At 47.0% G+C, this 24,051-nt stretch overlaps 1 protein-coding gene across 2 annotated transcripts in view; it reads left to right on the forward strand.

Annotated features, from left to right (window-relative positions):
• ABAT (4-aminobutyrate aminotransferase) overlaps positions 1-24,051 on the forward strand; it is a 114,269-nt gene that overhangs the window by 1,984 nt on the left and 88,234 nt on the right. The gene's annotated exons all lie outside the window — the stretch shown is intronic.

Consider the following 24,051-nt stretch of genomic DNA (forward strand, 5'->3'; position numbering starts at 1 on the left):
ACCCTGGCCCAGATAAGACCAGAGGAGGTTCAGTGAGATTTAGTAAGACTGGAACTCTTAAAACTGAGATTCGGGGCCTGGAGACCCTTCCAGGAGTCATCAAACTCTGACAGCAGAGATGGCCTCTGAGGCAGCAGGACAAGCAGGGACCACCCACCTCCTCTCCCCTGCTCCCCGCCCCAACACAGGCACAAAGGGCTGTGTTCATTACATCCTCTCTTGAGGCAGTCTGAGAAGACTGCTAGTCCTCTTCCGAGAGGGCCCCTATTTCCCCCCTAAACCGTGCACCCCTGCAAGTACCTGTGGGCATTGCCTGGTGGAATTCCCTGGGCAGTCACCCAAGAGAGATGGGTGCTGCTGGGCCTATCCACTGGGCAGGAGACGGTGTTAGCTTTGCTGCTTTGATGAAGCTAGACTAAGGGATAGGATGTTGGTGACCCAGAGTGAGGAGGGGGTGGAGGGAGCTCTTCTCTGGTGGGTCAGGTTGGGAGGCAGAAGAGAGGGAGGCAGTGAGTCGTGTCTTGCTCTTTTGAGCCTGTGCTGTGGTGTGGAGTTAAAAAGAAATGTGTTTCCTGGAGGCCCAAAGAGGTCAGTCCTGAGAAGAGGTCAGTGGCCCAGTCTGGAGTCCTAAGACCTAAAAGGGCTTCTACATCAAAGACATGGCCCCTTCATTTGACAGTTAAATACACAGAGGCACAAAAGGGGAAGAGACTTGATCAAGGTCACCCAGCCTGTGGGTGACAGCTGGCCCCAACCCCTCCAGGACCCTTATGGTGCTAGGATGCCTGACACAAGCCCCAGTCCTCACATTTACAACGGAGACTTGGGGACTGCTGGGCCCCAAGTTCCCGCTTGTCAGAGAAAGCGCCGAGCCTCTGCGAAGGTCATGAAGCCAGGAAGGGGCAGAGCTGGAACTCAACGCTGTCGTCCAGCAGGCTGCCTCGTAGAATCCATTTCTGGGTGTCGGTGCATCCCTGCTTACCCTGTGTGATCTCTGTATTGAGGCCATTGCCAGATCTAGGCTTGCCAAAATCCAAATTGACCCAGGATAGCTAATAAGATCAGTTGCAGCTAATGAGAATCAGATGCTGGAGTGGAGGCTGCTGCAGGAACCTCAGTTGCATAGCTGGGTTTGCTCCAAGAACTTTGGACAGGCCCCGAGGATGTCACGTTCCTCCCCTACAAGGTCCCCTCCCTCTTAGCCCATGCCCATGCCCTGTGGCTTTGAGTTCTCTGCATATCCTCTCATCTCTGTCCGGAGTCCTGCGTCTTTTCTCCTAGGGCATTGGATGGGGAAAAGAGCTGAAATTCTGGCAGATTCTCTAGGACTACCCAGCTGGGCAGCAGGAACCGAGTTCCTACAAATGAGAGTCTGAAGTAGGGGCTCTCTCTGTTTCTGCCTCTACCCAGTTCCCAGCAAAAGGATGGGTTGTTGTGACCCAACTTTGCCAGGGCAAAGTTCAGAGCATGAGGGGAACCAAGGTAGAGAGGCCAAGAGCTTGGTCCCTGGAGACATCTTATCTGGATCTAGAGCACAAATCTGCCACTTAGTGTCTGATCTTAACCTCTCTGTGACATATCCTTGAGGTAAAATGAGTTAATCCTCATAAAATATTTAGCACACAGCAAATGAGCAGAAACAATGATTACAAGTGCAAAGTTATCAAACCTTGGAAGTGTTGGAGGGGGGTGCTTATGCTTTAAGGCAAAACTTGTAACCCTTGCTGTAGATAATCTGCCAAGGCTAAGGTGTTGGGGGTAAGGTGATGTCTTCCCAGAGAGACAGTGAAGTATGTGGAATGGACCACAGACCCTGAAGTCAGAGGGAGCGGAGTGTTGGCCGCTGGTAGTGCTGTCTGTGGAGCCTCAGTTCCTCATCTTTGAACGAGGTTTGCTGGGGATGGACATCAGATAAGAAACAAGTCTAGACGAGGGGTTCTCATCTTGGGCACTGTTGACATTTGAGTGGGAGGATTCTTTATTGTGGGAATACCCTGCGTATTGTATGATATTCAGCAGTGCCTCTGGTCTCTACCTACTAGATGCTAGAAACACTCCTCACCCCATGAGTCATGTCCATCAGAAATGTCTGCAGGCATTGCCAAATGTGCCCTAGGGAGCTAAATCATCCTTTTCCTTCCCTGTTGAGAACTGCTGGTCGAATACATGGCCTTAAACATAGTTGATACTTCGCATAAAACAGCTTCCTGGCTGAGGTGGGTGGATGACTTGAGCCCAGCAGTGTGAGACCAGCCTGGGCAACATGCTGGGCAACCAGCACTTTGGGAGGCTGAGGCGGGTGGATCACCCATCTCTGCAAAATACAATAAAAAAAAAATCAGCCAGGAATGGTGGCAGGTGCCTGGGGTCCTAGCAACCTGGGAGGCTGAGGTGGGAGGATCGCTTGAGCCTGGGGAGGTCGAAGCTGCAGTGAGCCGTGGTCACATCGCTGCACTCCAGCCTGGGTGACAGAGTGAGACCCTGTCTCCAAAAAAAAAAAAAAAAAAAAAAACCCGAAAAAAAACCAAAAGCAGCTTCCTTCTTGCATAAGCTCCTTGTGTTGGTTTCTGTGTGATGAGAAGGGGATGTGTCCAGCTGCGGAGCCTCCCCGTGTTAATGACAATTTGAATTCCTTACATTTACACAGGACTTTCTTGTTTGGTTTTTGTTTTAATTTTTAGTAGAGACAGAGTCAGCTGGTCTCAAACTCCTGGGCTTAAGTGATCCTCCCACCTTGGCTTCCCAAAGCGCTGGAGTTACAGGTGTGAGTTACGGGCATTAGCCACGGTGCCCAGTCTACACAGGACCTTATCATCTCCAAAGCACTGTTGCGTCTATTACACTGTTTCTCACTCTACAAATAAGCAAACAAAGGCTGACAGAAGTTAAAAGACTTGTCTAAGATCATCAACCCCTTCTCCACCACCAATCAAAGAAACATTCATGCCAGAAATTGTTTGAGAAACAACTGAGTTCTGGGCCTTCTTCAGATTAGTTACCTTGAATGGCATGCCCTTTGGTCCAGCAATCCCATTTTGAAAAATCTTGCACAGAAACGCTCACACTTGCACTGAGATAACATAAGAATGTCCAGCCAGGCGCAGTGGCTCATGCCTGTAATCCCAGCACTTTGGGAGGCTGAGGTGGGTGGATCACCTGAAGTCAAGAGTTCGAGACCAGCCTGACCAACATGGTGAAAGCTCGTCTCTACTAAAAACACAAAAATCAGCCCAGTGTGCTGGCAGATGCCTGTAGTCCCAGCTACTCAGAAGGCTGAGGCAGGAGAATTGCTTGAACCCGGGAGGTGGAGGTTGCAGTGAGCCAAGATGGCGCCACTGCCCTCCAGCCTGGCAACAGAGTAAGACTCCCTCTCAAAAATGAAAGAATGTCCACAGCAGAGTTTACAATACTGGTATGGGAAGGGGTTACAGTATATGCATTCATGTGGGAGAATGAGCAGTCTTTAGAAGAATGAGGTGGATCTACATTCCTGACCTGGAAAGGTTCCTGAGGCATATTATTTACTGAAAAAGATGAAGTCACAGGATCAATATATCCAGTATGATCCTGTTTAAAGAGATACATGTAAATACGTATGAACATGGATAGTTAGGGAAGTGGAGAATTAAAAGGACCTAGGTAGTATATATGTATAAGAACATATTCATGGAGGAAGAAGAAGAAAAGAAATCTCCACCTGCTTCCCATGCATTAAAAATGAGGAAAGTGGACTGGCCACGTGGCTCACATCTGTGATCCCAGCACTTTGGGAGGCTGAGGCAGGAGAATAGCTTGAGCCCAGGAGTTAGAGGCTACAGTGAGTTGTGAACGAGCCACTGCACTCCAGCCTGGGCAACAAAGGGAGACTCTAAATATTAATCATAAAATAAAAATTAAAATGAGCAGAGCACAACCCACAGAGGTTGAGAGACTTGCTCACACCAGAAGTTGCCAGTGGTGAAATTCAGCTTTGAGTTTGCTGATAGTTCTGGGACCAGGAGACAGGAATTTGAGGCTCATCTTAGCAGGCCACGCTTCATTCCTTACCATGGGGGATTTCCTTCTCTGAGCACCTAGAGAAATCCTGGTGTCAGACTGACCTCACCTAAATCAGGTTTCCACCACATGATGACCTCAGATCAGCCACTTTATCTCTCAGTGCCTCATTTCTCTATCTTTAAAATAGCTAAAAGACAAAGGAAAAAACTTGAAAGCCAAAAACAAAAAAATGGTAGAAGGAGGGGACAATAGTAGAACCTCTCTTATTGGGCTGCTGTGAGGATTAAATAAAACCATGTGTTCAGACCCCTGGTCCTTAGTAGGTGGTTGATTAAAACAAGCCCTGGTCTCTCCTGTCATTTTCCCTGCTTGCCTGCTCCTTGCCAGGAGGCAGAAGACAAAAGCCTCAGAAAGGACAGGAGCGGGGCTGGGTGCTCCTGAGGCTTAGCAGGCTGAATCAGTCGTGCCCACTTCTTCACTCTGCCCTCGGATCCACCATGACCACTTCACTACAGGAGCTTTTAGCAGAAAGCCTGGGGGAGCATTCTGAGGGGATCTGTGCTCTAGCTCCTCCTCCCTGGGGTCTAACCATCCTTGCTTTCTCTAGACACTCCAAGCATTAAACTGTCTTATCCATTGCAGGGATGGGATGGCATCATGTGGCCTGTAATTATACATCCCTTCAATAATAATATCGACTCTCCAAGGGCAAGTTTTCCTCCTCCTTCAAAAGCTATCTCACATTGCATCTTTGATAGGTAGTCTTCCCTGACCTCCCCCCACCTCTAGCCAGGAAAACCATTTCTTATCCTCCCGACTCCTGTTCCTGAGTCCATCGCTGTTTGCTGAGTTTCCTCCCAATCCATAATTGCCTGGGAGCAGCCATCACATCCATCACATTTATTCCTGTGTCCCAAATGCATAGCCCACTTCCCTGTGCACACAGTAGATAAGGAGCATTGATTGAATGCAGAAATGGATTTTTTAAATTGGGGTAAAATACACATAACATGAAATTGACCATTTTCACCATTTTATTTTTATTTATTTTTTTGGTGCCAGGGAGAGTCTTGCTCTGTGACTCAGGCTGGAGTGCAGTGGTGTGATATCAGCTAACTGCAACCTCTGCCTCCCAGGTTCAAGCGATTCTGACTCAGCCTCCTGAGTAGCTGGGACTACAGGCATGCACCACCATGCCCAGCTAATTTTTATATTTTTACTAGAGACAGGGTTTCACCATGTTGGCCAGGCTGGTCTTGAACTCCTGACTTCAAGTGATCCACCCACCTTGGCCTCCCAAAGTGCTGGGATTATAGGCATGAGCCACTGTGCCCAGCCAGTTTTAATCATTTTAAAGTATACTTTAGGTGACATTAAGCACATTCACAATGGAGTGCAATCGTCACTGCTATTGAGTTCTAAACCATTTCCATCATCCTAAAAGGAAACTCTACCCATTATGCCATCACTGCCTATTCCCCCAGCCCTTGAAAACCACTTTGGCTTTCTGTTTCTACGGACTTGTCTAATCTGGATATTTCATATAAGTGGAATTATACAGTATGTGACCTATTGTGTCTGATTCTCTGTGATATAGCATGAACCTAGTACTTCATACCTTTTTAGGGCAGCATAATATTCTCTTGAATAGCTACACCATAATTTGTTTTTCCATTCATGAGTTAATGGCATATGGGTTGTTTTACCTCTTGGCTATTGTTTTGTTTTGTTGAGACAAGGTCTCATTCTGTCACCCAGGCTGAAGTGTAGTGGTATGATGGTGGCTTACTGCAGCCTCGACATCCTAGGCTCAAGGGATCCTCCCACCTCAGCCTCCTGAGTAGTAGCTGGGACTACAGGCATGAACTACCTTGCCTGGCTAATTTTTTGTTGTTTTTTACTTTTTGTAGAGATGAGGTTTCACTATGTTGCCCTAGCCAGTGTCAAACTGCTGGCCTCACACAGTCCTCCCGCCTTGGCCTCCCAAAGTGTTGGGATTACAGGCATGAGCCACTGTCATCCACATGTGTATGCCAGGCCCACCTTTTGGCTATTATTAACATGTATGTATAAGTTTTGGTTTGAGGACCTGTTTTTAGTTATTTTGGGTATATGCCCAAGAGGGGAACTGATGGTCATGTGGTAACTCTTCTTTTCAACGTTTGAAAAATGGAACTCTGTTTATCACAGCAGCTGTACCATTTTACATTCCCACTAGCCATGTATAAGAGTTCCCACTTTTCCACATCCGCACCAATACTTGCTTCCTTTTTTTTTTTTCTTTAATTGGGACAGAGTCTCGCTCTGTCACCCAGGCTGGAGTGCCATCACATGATCCTAGCTCCCTGCAGCCTCCACCTCGCAGGTTCAAGTGATTCTTATGCTTCAGCCTCCCAAGTAGCTGGAATTACAGGCGAGGGCCACCATCACACCTGGCTAATTTTTTTGTATTTTTAGTAGAGACAGGGTTTCACCATGTTGGCCAGGCTGGTCTTGAACTCCTGGCCTCAAGTGATCCTCTTGCCTCAGCCTCCCAAAGTACTGGAATTATAGGTGTGAGCCACTGTGCACAGCCTCCATTATTATTATTATTATTATTATTATCACTCCAGCAGGTATGAAGTGGTACCACATTGTGGTTTTGATTTGCATTTCCCTAATGACTGATGACACTGAGCATCGTATGTGTTTGCTGGTTATTCGTATATTATCTTTGAGGAGATGTCTACTCAAGTTATTTGCCCCTTTTTGAATTGAGTTGTCTTTTTGTTCTTAAGCTGTAAGAGTTCTTTTTTTTTTTTTTTTTTTTTTTTTGACACAGAGTCTCACTTTTCACCCAAGCTGGAGTGCAGTGGCATGATCATAGCTCACAGCAGCCTTGACTTCACAAGCTCAAATACTTCTGCCTCAGTCTTTCAAGTAGCTGGCACAACAGGTGCCACCACACCTGGCTAATTTTTTAAAAAACATTTTTGTTCAGATGGGGTCTCCTTACGTAGCCCAGGCTGGTTTTGAACTTCTAGGATCAAGCAATTCTCCCATCTTGGCCTCACAAAGTGCTAGGATTACAAGTGTGAACTGCCTCATCTGCCTCAGAGTTCTTTATGTAAATAAATGTTTCTTTATGTCACCATTTCTTCATCCACTTAAATATTTGCTGAGCTCCTGTAGGTCAGATACTGTCTTGTGATCCTGGGATACCAAGGTGGAAAGAATACCAGTTCCTGCCCATAAGGAACTCACAGTCTGCAAAGTTGCTCAGCCTCTACAACTTTTTTTTTTTTAAGAGGAAGTCTTGCTTTGTCACTCAGACTGGAGTGCAGTGGCATGATCATGTTTACCTGGAACCTATGAATAGGACCTAATTTGGAAATAAGGTCTTTGCATTAGTTAAAATGAGGTGTTCCTACATCAGAATGGCACCTAATTCAATGACTGGTATCTCTTTTTTTTTTAATTATTCGGAGATGGAGTCTTACTCTGTTGCCCAGACTGGAGTGCAGTGGCACAAGCTCAGCTCACTGCAACATCTGCCTCCCTGGTTCAAGTGACTCTCCTGCCTCAGCCTCCCGAGTAGCTGGGATTACAGGCGCCCACCACCATGCCTGGCTAATTTTTGTATTTTTAGTAGAGACAGCGTTTCACCATGTTGGCCAGACTGGTCTGGAACTCCTGACCTCAGGTGATCCGCCCACCTCGGCTTCCCAAAGTTCTGGGATTACAGGTGTGAGCCACCACTTCCGGCCAGCCTCTATACTGTTGACATGGAAGCAAGGCTGTCCTGTGCTGGGTGTTTAGCAACATTCTTGGCATCCACCCACCAGATGCTGGCAACATACCTTCCTCCAAGTTGTGACAACCAGGAAATGTCTCCAGGCATTATGAAGTGTCCCCTGGGGAACCAGATTGCCCCTGGTTGAGAATCACTGGTTAGAGGCTAAGACAGGCATGTGTATCTACAATTTCAGTCAGATTGCTTGTGCCTAACAGGATACACACACACACACAGGAGGCATTCAGGATGTATTTGTTAGATGTTAGATGGCTGAGGGTGTGGATGGATGCTTGGATGGACAGACACGACCCCTTTGTTGGTTGGATGGATTGATGGATGCGTTTGTGAATGAATGGATGAATAAATGAATGCAATTTACAAGCTCTACCATGGGAAAACAGAACACTATTCTTCCAGAATAGCCTACCCCTTTATCTCTGTCTAGCACAGTGGTTTTCGAAGTTTAGCATCAGAATCCCCTCAAGAGCTTGCTAAAACAGATTGATGCCTTCTGCCCACCAGAATTATGATTTAGTAGAATCACCAGGCTGGCAGAATGTTCCCAACTCTATTTCCATGTTCTCTAGGAATCCTGGACCAGCCCCGCGACCCCTGCCCACCTTGTCCATTCTCAGAGGTGCCATCACCTTCACTGCCAGTATCTCCCATTTAGGTGCTAACATCTGTTACCTTGGATATCGGCCACATGCTAGCACTCTGTCCCTTGGCTGCGCTGAGAATTCCTTCAAAGGTGGGACCTACCGTATTCCAGTACCTTGCTACTAAAAGTGTGATCCAGTGGCCAGCAGCATTCCATCATCTAGGAGCTAGATAGAAATGCAGAATCTTGGGCCCCACCCAGAACTACAGAATGTGAATCTGCATTTCAACAATATCCCCTAGGGTGAATTGTGTGCAGTTTTAAATTTGAGAAGCCTATTTTAGAACAGAGCTGTAACCGCACAATCAGAGCTAAGCTAGGGATAGCTTTGCTGATAAGTTACATTGACAGCATCTGTTACAATGTAATTGGTGCCTGAGTGGAGACATCCTGCAGGCATTATTGGTCATTTGTATCTTTGCCTGATGTTATCTCTTGAAATGTCTACACTGGCCTGGCTTTACCCATGGGAAAACAGAAGCCTATGGGAAAACAGAAGCCCATGGGAAAACAGGAGCCAAGAGGAGCAGTGCCTTGCTCAAGGTCACATGATGACCACGAAACAGAGTGGAGATCACTGTCCAGTCCTCAAAGGGAATGGGATGGCCAGGAGTGGTGGCTCATGCCTATAATCCTAGCACTTTGGGAGGCCGAGGTGGGTGGATCACCTGAGGTCAGGAGTTCAAGACCAGCCTGGCCATCATGGTGAAACCCCATCTTAAAAAAAAAAAAAAGGGGGAATGGGATCAAGAGGATTGAAATGCTGTAACCACTGAGCATGGTGGCACATGCCTGTAGTCCCAGCAACTCGGGAGGCTGAGGCAGGAGGATTGCTTGAGCCCAGGAGTCCTGGGCCATAGTGTACCATGCTAATCAGGTGTTTGCACTAGTTCGGCATCAATATGGTGACCTCTTGGGAGTGGGGGACCACCAGGTTGCCTAAGAAGGGGTGAACCAGCCCAGGTCAGAAACAGAGCAGGTCAAAACTCCTGTGCTGATCAGTAGTAGAATCACGCCTGTAAATAGCTACTGCACTCCAGACTGGGCAACATAGCGAGACCCTGTTTCTAAAAAAACAAAAGGTCAGGGGAGAGAAAGGAACTGAAATGCTGCAATGATAATGAAAATATGGGGTGGAGGGGTAACATTTTGAAGCTACTTAGGTCTGTCCTCTGAAAGTAGAGAAAGGGGAGATGACTTAAGAGTGGTGCAAGAATAAGAATGTATTCTTTCATTTATTCAACCAGTGTTTATTGGGTACTTACTAGACTCCAGGCATGGTTGTCTGGCATCTGTAGTATGGAACAAGGAAAGCCAGGCCTCCCTTTTGGTGGCTTATCTGGAGTGGACAGATGTAGCCATCTGGCATTCATTCATTCTTCAATGAATGTGTTCATTTATTGTATGATTTCCATGTACTGTGTACAGTAGTAGGGATATGTGTGTGTCTGTGTGTCTGTGTGTGTGAGAGAGAGACAGAGACAGAGCGATGGAGGGAGAGACAAAGACTCAGCTACTGCACCAGTGTCTCTTCTAGATTAGCCAAGCAGAAACAGGCCCCAAAACAAGGACCGCACAGTGAGGAGAGTGCCACAGGTGTGTGGGTGTGAATAGAGGCTCAAGCTCAAAGTGGAAAGAGGCTACTACTCCCTGTTCCTGGGGATTCTGGGGAAGCAATTTCAAGAGGAAAAGGCAGAAAAGAAGAGAAAGAGACTCTGGGCATGAGAGCGTCATAAACAAGCCCAGAGAGTTCATAGGAAGCCATTCCAAGAAAATTGCAGGGAAAAAAGAACAGGCGAGGTACGGTGGCTCTCACACCTGCAATTCCAGCGCTTTGGGAGCCTGAGGCAGGTGAATCACTTGAATCCAGGAGTTCAAGACCAGCCTGGCCAACATGGCAAAACTCTGCCTCTACAAAAAATACAAAATTAGCCAGGCATGCTGATGCTTGCTTATAGTCCCAGGTACTCAGGAAGCTGAGGCAGGAGGATTACTTGAGCCCAGGAGTTTGAGACCAGCCTGGGCAACCTAGCAAGACCTCTCAAGGCCCCTTCTCTACACAAAATTTTAAAAATTTGCCAGGTGTGGTGATGCGCATCTGTAGTCCCAGCTACTCAGGAGGCTGAGGCAGGAGGGTCACTTGAGTGAAGGAGGCTGAGGCTGCATTGAGCCATAATCATGCCACTGCACTCCAGCCTGGGAAACAGAGTAAGATCCTGTCTCAGAAAAAAAAAAGAAAAGAAAAGGTCGGGGGTAAAATCATGAATCTCATACAGATACAAAACAAAAACAAATGCTCAACAATTTTATTAGGCTCATTCAATGAGGGAACCAGGCAGACATTAGAACCAGTTCAAAGGAAAATCAAATAAAGCACAAAAATGTGAAGAGTCGAGGAATGTCTAAATAGATTCTAAACAGAGGCAAACATGGTTGGACGAGGCAGAATTTGCTTGTCTATCAGTTTTCTACAACTTACCAAGGTGTCAACAAAATAGTTTGAAAATAATGAAGAAGGTCAGCTCACACCTGCAATCCTAGCACTTTGGGAGGCTGAGGCAGACAGATTGCTTGAGCTCAGTTCGAGACCAGCTTGGGCAACATGGTGAAACCCTAACTTTAACAAAAATACAAAAAAATTAGTCAGGCATGGTGGCGCGTGCCTATAGTCTGATCTACTAGGAAGGCTGAGGCACAAGAATCACTTGAGCCTGGGAGGTGGAGGTTGCAGTGAGCCTAGATCGCACCACTGCACTCCAGCCTGGGCAAGAGACCATGTCTCAAAATAATAAAATAATAATAATAATAATAAACAAGGGCAGAATCAGATAATCCAAAAATTTGTGTTGTAAGTAGGCAATGCATAACTCTTTTCTATAAAACCAATGTTCAAATGGACAGGCATGGGTGGGTGAGGAGTGGCAAGTGGAGGCTGTACAAAGAGTGGATCACGTCCGGCCAGGTGACCCATGATCATGAATTTGGACTTGACTCAGAGACCCATAGGGAACCAGGGAAGAGATTTGAGCAAGGCGGTGATGTGATTTTATTAGCACTTGAGAAAGATCCTCCTGGAAGCTGAATGGAGAGGAGACAGACACCTTTTCTCACATGCCTTTGAGCGCAGGTTTCATTAGGGAAACAGCCAATTCCAGGGGCCGATTGCTGGCCTTCCTGCAAAAGGTTTTAGAACCTGGAAGCCCCTTCAGGATAAGGTTGGCCGAACACCAGCCAAATGAGCAAGGCACTGCCCCAGCAGGGTAGGGTTGTTTTGTGCATGGGAACAAAGCCTGCCTCCTCTCTCTTTGCCCAGAGCTGTAAATAGCGCTCTGCTGGCTTTGCAGGCTGAGCGCCGCTCTGGGGACAGGCTGGAAATGTGCACACGGAGGAGCATTTGTGCAAATGAATGCCTGTATGCAGATTTGCATGCTTGGCATCCTGCCCCAGCCCTAAGCGTCCAGTCCTGGAAGGGGCTGGAAGCAGGGCTCAAAAAAGAGCCACACTCAGGAGAGCGTGGACATTGTGACCTGGGGACAGGTTCCAGGAGGGATTCAGAGGCAGGCTGGCAGGATGAACGGGAAAAAATGCAGAGGACCCTGGACAGAGTTTTGGCTCTGGCTTTGCCCATGATAATGACAATGACCCATGATTAGTGGCCACTCACACTGGCTGCATACTTGTGTGTATTTGCTCACCTTGACACTCTCAACAGCCCTATGAGGAAAGGCTGACCAGATTTCAGAGACAGGAAATGAAAGCTCAGAAAGGATGACTGACTCACCCAGAGTCTCCTGAGCATTTCTAGTGAGAAGCAAGGCTTGAGGACTCTAAGACTTTGGAGCCCTGTGTCTAGGACTGACCCACATGGACACCTCTGCATATGCCCACTGCTGTCTCTGACCTCAGTTTACCCATCTGTCAGTGGGTGTAATAACGTCTTTTCACCAAATGATCACAGCAGAGTTTGGGAAGACCAATTAGAGGTCTGAAAGTGCGTTCCTTAGCCCCCAGAGACAGGGTGTGGAGTGCAAGGCTTACCTTGTTTGTACTCAGGGGCTTTGGAAGTGCAGAGTGGCCTTGGACAGGTGAAGGTGAAAGTGTGCTGAGGCTTGCTGAGCCACTCCCAGATCATAGGTCAGCCAGGTTGGGTCTAGTCTGTATTTCCCCTTTGAGAGGAAGAGATGGTGGGTGCCCCGGGGAGAGAGTGGGAAACAGTGGCCCTGAGGTGGGGATACACATCTGGATGTCAAGTGTTTGCCGAGAGCTTCTGGCCACCTGCCGTCCCACAGAGCAGGCACTAGTCTTGGGTCCTACTCTTCCGGGTTCTTCAGAAGCTGAGCAGCCTGCTGTTTGTTTGGACTGAGTGCTCCTTCCAGCAGCAGCTGCTGCCTGCCAGTGACTTGGGTCATCCATCAGGTCTCATGCCATGCAGCCCCTGAAAGGCCTGCAGTGGGGGTTGGGGTGAGCTCTGTGTCCTAGACCTGCAAGGTCAGGAGGAAGTCCTACATCCGCAGCTGTGATGCTGGCTCTGAGTGCCCTGGAGCCAGTGACTTCTGTCTGGACCTCAGTTTTCTCATCTGTAAAATGGCAACAACAAAACTACCTTTTGAAACATTATATGAATGGTTATAAAATTGGAAAAAACTGGATGATAAGAGCTGAATGGTCTTTTTTTTTTTAAGAGACACAGGTCTCACTCTGTTGCCCAAGCTGGAGTACACTGGCACCATCGTGGCTTACTGCAGCCTCAACCTCTGGGCTCGAGGGATCCTCCTGCCTTAGCCTCCTCAGTAGCTGGAACTATAGACACATTCCCTGCCCCACTATTTTTTTATTTTTTATTTTTTTGTAGAGGCAAGGTCTTACTATGTTGCCAAGGGTGGTCTCAAACTCCTGGCCTCAAGCAACCTTCCAACCTCGGGCTCTGAAAGTGCTGGTATTATAGGCATGAGCCACTGCACCCGGTCATAAGTTGAATATATATACACACACACACACACACACACACACACACACACATATGTGTATATATGTGTGTGTGTGTGTGTGGTCAGCACTTTGCTTTTTTATTTTTATTATTTTTTTTAGACAGAGTCTAATTTCATCCCCTGGGTTGGAGTGTAGTGACACAATCTTGGCTAACTGCAACCTCCACCTCCCAGTTCAAGCAATTCTCCTGCCTCAGCCTCTCGAGTAGCTGGGACTACAAGTATGTGCTACCACACCCGGCTAATTTTTGTATTTTTAGTAGAGAAAGGGTTTTGCCATGTTGGCCAGGCTGGCCTTGAACCCCTGACCTCAGGTGATCCACTCACCTCAGCCTCCCAAAGTGCCAGGATTGCAGGCGTGAGCCACTTTACCTGGCCTTTTTTTTTTTTTTTTTATCATTAATGTTATCACAGAGATGTTTTCTCATCTCTTCTCATGACTGCAGAGTATTCCACAGGGCAGAGGACTTAATTTATCCTCCAGTCCCTACTGATGGGCCTCTAGATGGTTTGTAATATTTTGTCATTACAAAGGAAGCCACCACAACAACTGCGTAGGTAGTCATTTCATACACGTGCAAATATTTTTGTAGGAGAAATTTTTAGAGGTAGAATTCCTACATCAAAAGGAATGTGTTTGTTTAAATGCCTTTTGTAAACTGTTTTCTTAGGAAATATAACATGTATATGGAAACATACCCAAAACCAAAAAGAACAGCTCAGTGAATTCTCATGAAGCTAACAGTCCTGTAACCAGCAACCAGGTCAAGAAGGAGACCACAGCCAGCCAGAAAGATCAGACTTCCTCACGTCCTTCCTCATCATCACCCTGTCCTGGAGTGGCCCCATCCTATCACTCACAGAGAATCCTTCCTTGCCCTTCTCTGGTGACCACTAGAGAAGGCCAGTAAGGAAGGGCTTCACCACCGAGAACAACTAACAGTGCATCCTTCACCATTAGAGTGTGCTTTGCTTGGTTTTTTTAATCATGTTATTTTACATCCATTTTCTTGTGTACACCATAACATCTAAGATGTAGGATTTATCTGTGTTGTTATCTGTAACTTTTGTTTATTCATTTTTTTTCTTTTTGAGATAGAGTCTCTCTTTGCTGCACAGGCTGGTGTGCAGTGGCACAGTCATGGCTCACTGCAACCTCTGCCTCCTAAGCTCAAGCAATCCTCCCACCTCAGCTTCCCGAGTAGCTGGAACACTACTAGCCATTATGCTGGGCTAATTTTTATAATTTTTGTAGAGACAGGGTTTCACCATGTTGCCCAGGCTGGTCTTGAACTCCTGGGTTCTAGTGATCTTCCTGCCTTGGCCACCCGAAGTGCTGGGATTACAGGCATGAGCCACCACACCTGGCCAACTTTTTTATTTTTTGCAGAGATGTGATCTTACTATGTTGCCCAGGCTGATCTCAAACTCTTGGTCTCAAGCAATCCTCCCGCCTCAGCCTCCCAAAGTGCTGGGATTACAGGCATGAGCCACTGTGCCTGGTCTTCTTTCATGGTTAATGCTTTTTGTGTCCTATTTAAAAAGTTCAAGGTCATTTGTATTGTTTCTTCATCTTCTGGAAGCTTTCATGTTTTGCCTTTCATATTTATCTCTACCATCCACCTGCCATTGATTTTTATGTATTCTATTAGGTAGAATCATAATTAATTTTTTTCTATAAGGGTAGTTCATTTGGCCCAGTATCACTACCACCATTGTCAAAAATCAAGTGTCCATATATTCATGTATGTGTTTCTATTCTCTGTTCAGTTCTATTAATCAGTGTGTTTAATCTTTGCCCCATACCATGTCTTGACCACTGTAGCCTTAGAATATGATAGTCATTGCCTCATTGGCCTCTAAAGAGACTGCACCAATCAAGACTTACTAATAATTCAACAAAAATGTATTGGGCTTCCAATACAGTGCCAGATGGTATCATGATGGGAATGCAAGTTTAGTCATATGCCCAGCTCCTACCTTAAGAAGTATATAGTCTTGTAAGTGATAAGACATAAACTAAATAATTACACAAATAGAGGTAACGTGAAAGTGATGGGGCCACAAAGGGGAGCTATGTAGGATGCTAAGAGAAAGATTTGATCTGGTGGGACAGGTTCAGAGATATCAAAAGTGTGAGTAGACATGAAAGAATTAGCCAGGTGTGGTGGCTCATGCCTGTAATCTCAGCACTTTGGGAGGCTGAGGAAGGCAGATCACAAGGTGAGGAGTTCAAGATCAGCCTGACCAACATGGTAAAACCTCGTCTACTAAAAATACAAAAGTTAGTCAGGCATGGTGGTGCATGCCTATAATCCCAGCTACTCAGGATGCTGAGGCAGGAGAACCATTTGAACCCGGAAGGTGGAAGTTGCAGTGAGCTGAGATTCTGCCACTGCACTCCAGCCTGGGTGACAGAGCAAGACTCTGCCTCAAAAAACAAAACAAAACAAAAGAAATGAAGGAATCAGAAGCAAGGGAAAAGCATTTTGGGCAGTGGGAACAGCATCTGCAAAGACTGAGTAGAAGCATTCCTGGGACAGACACTAGATCCTCGTGGTAAGACCCAGAGTCAGGGGAAGGTGGTGTGCACGGAAATTGGAAAGGTGATGGGAACCAGACCTCAAGGCCTTTAAACAATATTCAAGGGCTTGTTTTTATACCTAGAACAACTATCCTAAGAACAATAACAAGAGTCACTTTGAATCTTCCAGGTTAAGGGAAGTTCCAAGAGTCTTTTCAGCACAACTAGGGTTGCTTCTTAGCAGGAGAAGAATGTGTATGACAACCCCTGGAGTGACACATTAGTTTTATTTACTTTCATCCCCCAGCTCCTGGCACTGAATATTTCATTTTGCTAGCAACAGTTTTACTGTGCAGTCAGCCCGATTCTGCCAGCAGCAGCATCTGCCTGGCACCATCTCAGGTCTGAAACCGTTTTCTCCCCAACCTAGTGAGTGTCTTGCCTGCTGGAGTGTCCCTTAGGATGGGCCTGGTGCCAGCCACAGTGCTGTGAACTTGAACTGTTTCTCCTCATTCACCATCATCTCTACTCATCACCTTTGGAGGCATGATTCTTATTCTATGGATAAGAACACAGAAGCTTAGAGAACTTACCTGACTTGCCTAAGACCACACAGCTTTCAAAGGGCAAATATAAGAGTCTCCAACTCTATAATTTTCTAGATTTTTGTGGTACTTTTTTCCTTTTCAAAATATAGAGTGAGGCCAGGTGCGGTGGCTCATGCCTGTAATCCCAGCACTTTGGGAGGCCAAGGTGGGCAGACCACGAAGTCAGGAGTTCAAGGCTACCCTGGCCAACGTGGTGAAACCCCATCTCTAAAAATGCAAAAATTAGCCGGGCGTGGTGGCACACACCTGTAATCCCAGTGCTTTGGGAGTCTAAGGTGGGAGGATCACTTGAGGCCAGAAGTTAGAGACCAGCCTGAGCAACATAGAGAGACTTCGTCTCCACAAAAAATTTCAAAATTAGCCAGGCATGATGGTTCACACTGTGGTCCTAGCTACTTGGGAGGCTAAGGTGGGAGGATCGTTTAAGCCCAGGAAGTCGAGGCTGCAGTGAGCTGTGATCACACCACTGCACTCTAGCTTGGGCAACAGAACAAGACCCTATCTCTTAAAAAAATGCATTATAACTAATAAATAAGTAAATAAATAGAGTCCGTAAAATGCTCTCGGCAACATGGCTAAGAAGGAGGCAGTAGAGCAGGTGAGGTTTGGCTCTTGGAAGCTGCATTCCAGAACATTTCAATACTGCAGACTCATAACTTTTTTGCTAGAGGGATTGAGAGGAAAATCCCCCTCAAAATGGCCTGAAGTTCTTAATACTTGCCATGTCGTGTTCTTTTCTTCCTGATGGGAATGGAGCATATTCATAAATTCGCTTCTTTGCTGCTGAGCACAGTATGCCAAAGGCCACTGCACCTGGGCTTGCTAGCTGCATTTCTATCTTGAAGGAGCAAGCAAACATGCAAACCTCATGCCCTTTGTGCGGGGGTTTGCTGCCTGGCTGATTGAATGAACACTTCCCCCACTACAATTAAGTAGAGCTTGGCTTGGCTCAGACCTTTGAAGGATCCTAAAGTATTTATTTTTGTTTGTTTGTTTGTTTGTTTTGAGATGGAGTCTCACTCTGTTGCCCAGGCCGAAGTGCAGTGGCACAATCTTAACTCACCACAACCTCCACCTCCCAGGTTCAAGCGATTCTCCTGCCTCAGCCTCCTGAGTAGCTGAGATTACCGGTGCACACCACCACGTCTGGTTAATTTTTGTATTTTTAGTACAGACGGGGTTTTACCACATTGGCCAGGCTGGTCTCCAATTCCTGACCTCAGGTGATCCATCCGCCTTGGCTTCCCAAAGTGCTGGGATTACAGGCGTGAGCCACCGCACCGGATCCAAAGGTGTTTTGTAGGAGATAGTAAACTGTTACTGAATTTTACCAAGATGGGTAATCTTTAACCTGGAGAAGGTTATAAAATGGGGTATGCTCTTCCAGGGTTACCAGGAGAGTACCTTTAAAGTCTCAGCTGGAGGCTAGAGGCACCCCTCTGTATCCTTTCCCCCAACTTGAGCCACAGTGCTGAGGGATGCCCAGACATGAAGCTGACCACACGTGAGCCAACCCCGAAAGCAATGCTGGCAATGCAAAGGTTGCTCAGGGCTCTGCTTTTCATAGGGAAGAAAAGACCACAGGAACCCCTTCCACTGTTCTGAGCACTTGCCATGGATTATCATTTAACCCTCACAACAGCCTGCAAGGTAGGTCCTATTCTCATCACCATTTTACAGATGAGGAACCAACATTATATGCAGCAGCCGGGCACAGTGGCTCACGCATATAATCCCAGTGCTTTGGGAGGCTGAGGCAGGAGGATCACTTGAGGCCAAAAGTTAGAGACCAGCCTGGGCAACATGCTGAGACCCCTTCTCTACAAAAAATTTAAAAGTTAGCTGTGTGTGGTGGCATGCACCTGTAGTGCCAGCTACTTGAGAGGCTGAGTTGGGAGGATCCTCTGAGGGTGGGAGGCTGAAGTTGCGCTGAGCCTTGATTGCACTACTGCACTCCAGCCAGGTAAACACAGTGAGAACCTAGCTCTAAAAGATAAAAAGTAAAAAAGATTATATTCAGCTGAAATTCCCATCTGAATTAATTAAAATTGTTCAAGGCTGTCTCATCCAGAGAGACAGTTCCTCTGTTTTGGGGCTGGTCCCCTATCCTTCATGAAGGAAGTCTTCTCCCTGCCCCTGGCTGTGTTGCCCACTTCTCTTTGGGGAAGTCATTGGCCCACGCCTCCTTCTCACTTGAATTTACCACTCTCTGTTGTAATTCCCCATGCATTTCTGCTTCCAGCACTAGACCGTGAGTTCCTTAAGGAAGTAGGATGTCTGTGTCCTTTCTCTGCCTCCAGCATCATTCCGGGATATGGCATAAAGTGAACATGTGGTCCATATTTGTTGAATGAATACATAAATATTTTACTTGAATTAACTTTTTCAGAGAAATTGTTGGCAAGGTTTGGTGTATACAGTTGACTCTTGAACAACACAGGGGTCAGAGACACCAACACCCTTGCACGGTCAAAAATCCACATATAACTTTTTTTTATTTTTGAGACTGAGTCTCGCTCTGTTGTCCAGGCTGGAGTGCAGTGGCGCGATCTCAGCTCACTGCAGTCTCTGCCTCCCAGTTCAAGCCATTCTCCTGCCTCAGCCTCCCCAGTAGCTGGGATTACAGACACCCACCACCATGCCCAGCTAACTTTTGTATTTTTAGTAGAGAACAGGGTTTCACCATGTTGGTCATGCTGGTCTCAAACTCCTGACCTCAGGTGATCCACCCACCTCGGCCTCCGGAAGTGCTGGGATTACAGGCGTGAGACACCACGCCCGGCCTCCATGTATAACTTTATAACTTTTGACTCCCCAAAAACTTTACTACTAATAGCCTCCTGCTAACCTGAAGCCTACTAGTAACATAAACAGTTAATTAACTAAGATTAGTCTCTCTGTATATTTTATGCATCTATGACATACCTCGCTTTTTCTTAATTTTTTCAATGTTTCCTGGGCTACACAGTTTGTCTTTGAGTTTTCTAATCGTCACAAATCTCCAAAACTTTTCCAGTATATTTGTGGAAAAAAATCCACGTTAGTGGACCTATACAGTTCAAACCCATGTTATTCAAGGGAATACTCTTTATAGGTCTTTTTATTATTTTTATTTTTATTTTTTTGAGACAGACTCTGAGTGTCACTCTGTCACCCAGACTGGAGTGCAGTGGCGCAGTCTCAGCTCACTGCAACCGCTGCCTCCCAGATTCAAGTGAACCTCATGCCTCAGCCTCCCAAGTAGCTGGGATTACAAGCATGTGCCACCATACTGGGCTAATTTTTATATATTTAATAGAGACGAGGTTTTGCCATGTTGGCCAGGATGGTCTTAAACTCCTGACTTCAAGTGATCTGCCCACCTCAGCTTCCCAAGGTACTGGGATTACAGGCATGAGCCACCATGCCCCGCTTGTTTTTAGGTTTTGAATTTGCTTGGAGAGTTTCATTACGTTTCACCTTGCCCATTCTTTTAAGTAATTTTTTCTTTTGAGATTAGCATAGATTCACACACAGTTCTAAGAAATGATACAGAGAAATCCTATGTGTCCTTCATCCTGTTTTCCCCAACAGCACCATCTTACTAACCTGTAGAGTACAATATCACAACCAAGATATTGACACGGATACAGTCCATCCATTTTACTCAGAGTTCCCCAGCTTTACATGCATTCACCTTGCACGTCTTTTATTTGTTTGTTTGTTTTGTTTTTGAGACAGGGTCTTGCTCTGTCGCCCAGGCTGGAGTGCAGTGGTACAATCAACAGCTCACAATAGCCTTGAGCTCCTGGGCTTAAGCAATCCTCCCGAGTAGCTGGGACCACAGGCATGCACCACCTTGCCTGGCTAACCCTTTTATTTTTTGTAGCGACGGGGTCTCACCATGTTGCCCAGGCTGGTCTGGAACTCCTGGGCTTAAGCCACCCTCCTAACTCAACCTCCCAAAGTTCTGGGATTACAGGCATTAGCTACTGCACCTAGGGCCAGCTTTGAAAGATTTTGACTTGAGGTTCCCAATTTCCATTGCCACTTTACTGAAAAAAAGGGGCTCAAGTTCCAGTGGAGTGTGGAGTTGGCCGTGATCATGCATTCTCAAGGCTGAGACATCCCTAGGGTAACTTCAGGTGTCTGTTCTGGGCCGTATCCAGGCAGAGAAGGAAGCACAGGCAAGGGAAGGCAGGCCGCCACGTCCCAACACCTGAGCTCCAGTTCTGGACACGCAGAGAGCTCTGTGCTCCCGCCTACACTCTGCCTTCTCCGACTTCCTCCCCATTTGCTATGTTTCACTTGATTGTCAGGCCCAGCTGGCAACGTTCTGCTGGAACCACTGGGCCAGCAAGCCTGAGAAGTGATGAGTCATTAGTACCTGGAGACACCAGTGTTCACCCTTGTCTGGCCAGGGACTGTGTCCCCATGAGCTCAGTTCTTTGTTCTGGGTCTCGAGTTCTGGAGATCCCCAGCTTTGTTTGGGGACATCCTATGGAAGTAAGAGCAGCGTGTCAAAGTTACACGGTTTTGGGAGAAAGTGCTGAGTCTACCAGACATCTCCCCACTGGAGTTGGCATTGTGGGAGGGAGACAGAACTCTGCAGAGATTTCTGCTAAAAGTCTGGAATAAAAAGCAGATGCTTCATACTGGTTGAGATAAGAGGCCAGTGCCTTGCTGTAGTTTTAATTTTCTGCGGGAGCAAAATGAGTGTAAAGATTGTATTTCTCCACCTTTACAGAATCACCCCTAAGCCCTGCGTTCATGATTCTGCAGAAAAACTAGGCAGCCAGACAGACCTGGTTCAGTTCCAGCCACCACTTACTTATGGCAAAAATAGGATGACTTTTGCTTAACCTTGTCTCAGCCTCAGCTTCTCAGTCTGCAAACTGGCACCATTCCACTACATCACAAGATGTTTCAGAGCACCAGGGATGTCGGGAAATCATTTCGCATAGGGTGAATGTCGATAAAGCCTGATCCACTAAAGGGTCTTTCGCCTTTCTTGGCCTGAGTTTTCTCATCTGCTAAGTGGGAAGACATTTTCCTTGCATTGGAGTGATGTTAAGTCTCAGAATGCATAGCACTCGAAGTCAGTAGAGATACAGAGCAGTTTTCAGTGGTAACTGAACTGAATGGTTTGACTCCAGGACACCAGCTCAATGCCAGTTCTTGGGGTGGAGCAGTTGACCCGAGGAAGAGGACAGTCAGGCACTGCACAGGACCTTAGAACCTGGGACCATGAGGGATCTCTGAGCTGACTGTCCCTTTGTGCTTAAAGTCTCTCTCCTGCATCTTAGACAAGAAGGCATCCAGCCTCCAGAGTGGGTCCCACCCCAAGCCAAGGAGCTTTCTTAGTTATTGAACCAACAGCCGCCTTCCATTATGTAACTTATTGAAGATTGCAGCCATAGTACAGGACAGAGCTGGGACTCTAACCCAGGTCTGAGTGCACAGCCCATGACCCTAACACCTAGGCCCCGTTACCTCTGTCATTCAGGTTCCTACTGTTGCACTCCATTCTGTCCAGGACTCAGCACAGCACTGGGAACACAGCAGGATTAAAGAAGGACCAGGGTGACTGTGCAGGGGGACCTTGGGGAAGGAGGCTGCCCTCTGCTCAGGAGGTCTCAAGAAGTTTGGGATCAGGCCAGGCATGGTGGCTCACTCCTGTAATCCCATCACTTTGGGAGGCTGAGGCAGGCAGATCACTTGAGGTCAGGAATTCAAGACCAGCATGGCAAACATGATGAAACCCCTTCTCTACTAAAAATATAAAAATTAGCTCTGTGTGGTGGTGCGTGCCTGTAATCCCAGCTACTGAGGAGGCAGAGGCAGGAGAATCACTTGAATCCAGGAGGTGGAGGTTGCTGTGAGCCAAGATCGTGCCACTATACTCCAGCCTAGGAGACGGAACAAGACTCTGTCTCAAAAAAAAAAAAAGAGAGAGAGAGAGAGAGAGACGTTTGGTATCAGCAGCCTGACTATGGTCCCTGAGCTCTGGCCAGCCGTTCTTCTGGTTTACAGATGCTGACGGGCCCACGGGACCATCATAGGAGTGAGCAGGAAGTGTTCCCAGCAGCCAGGTGCCCTGGGGGTCAGATCGGAGAAGCCTAGTCTTGGACAGCCTAGTCAAGCCTAGTCTTGGACAGCCCAGGCTGTCCACTTGCCCTGTGGGGGAAGCTCCTTCGGTTGAACAATCATTTGTTGATTTTAATTTTTCCTCCTGGAAAACTGGCCTACTGCTCCCATCTCCAGAGGCGTCTGTGTCCCAGGAATTACTAACACTCAACATGTAACTTACATCGCATATCAACTGTGAAATCAAGGGGAACGAGAGGCGAGGAGCTTGCATGCTGGTGGAGAGAGACTGATGAATCATGAACGAATGAGAAAGAGGTGGATAACAGTGACAAAAATAAAATGTGTTGATCAGAAAGCAGTGGGGCTACTTTAAGCTGAGGTCAAGGAAGGCTGCTCTGAGCAGGTAGTATTTGAGCCGAGGAAGGAGACAGCCATTTCAGGCCTGGGGGGAAGCTCACTCCAGGCAGGGATGCGGCAGATGCATGGCAGGTCCCACATTGGGAGGACTTGAGGTCATCATTAGAAGGTTGGGTTTTATTGTCTCTGCAATTAGAGACCTTTGGTAGGTTATTAACTAAGGAGTGACATGATGTGTTTCACTTTAACACAATCCTTCTGGCTGCTCCGTGCAAAGTGGATTGAAGAAGACCTCAATGGCATCAGGGAGACCACTTAGAAGGCTGCCACAGCCAGTTACAAGTGGAAGTAGCTTGGATTCAGGTGGAGACAGGAAGAGAGGATGACCTGGAAATGCCTGGAACAATCCAGACACGTGCAATTACAGTCAGTGCCTAGGTTCAGATCTGAGCCCCTGTGAGGATGTATGAACTTGAACCTCCCTTTCCTCCTGTGCAAGTTTTTCGTTTTGTTTTGTTTTTGGAGACAGGGTCTTGTTCTGTCACCCAGGCTGGTGTGCAGTGGCACGATCCCAGCTCACTGGCAACCTCCACCTCCCGAGTTCAAGCAATTCTCCCCCTCAGCCTCCAGAGCAGCTGGGATTACAGGCACACACCACCATGCCCAGCTACTTTTTTGTAGTTTTAGTAGAGACAGGGTTTCGCCATGTTGGCCGGGCTCGTCTCAAACTCCTGACCTCAGGTGATCCACCTGCCTCAGCCTCCCAAAGTGCTGGGATTACACATGTGAGCCACCATACCTGGCCCTGTGCAAGTTTTAAATTGCAAGAGGTGATCTTTTGTAAATTGCAGATTTAGTAATTACTGACATGATTGGTAAAAATATTCACTGAGATCATACATTCACCTCCTGGGGCTGCTGCAAAAAATTGCCACAAACTGAGTGACTCAAAACAATGGAAATTTATTCTCTTACAATTCTAGAGGCCAGAAGTCCAAAATCCAGGGATCAGCAGGACCCTACTCTCTCTGATGGTTCTAGGGCCTCAACCTTGTCTGCTGCCAGAGGAG

The sequence above is a fragment of the Aotus nancymaae genome, unplaced genomic scaffold, assembly GCF_030222135.1.
Source record: "Aotus nancymaae isolate 86718 unplaced genomic scaffold, 86718_ANA_hifiasm-v0.15.2.pri h1tg000049l, whole genome shotgun sequence".
In the NCBI taxonomy this organism is placed as follows: Eukaryota; Metazoa; Chordata; class Mammalia; order Primates; family Aotidae; genus Aotus; species Aotus nancymaae.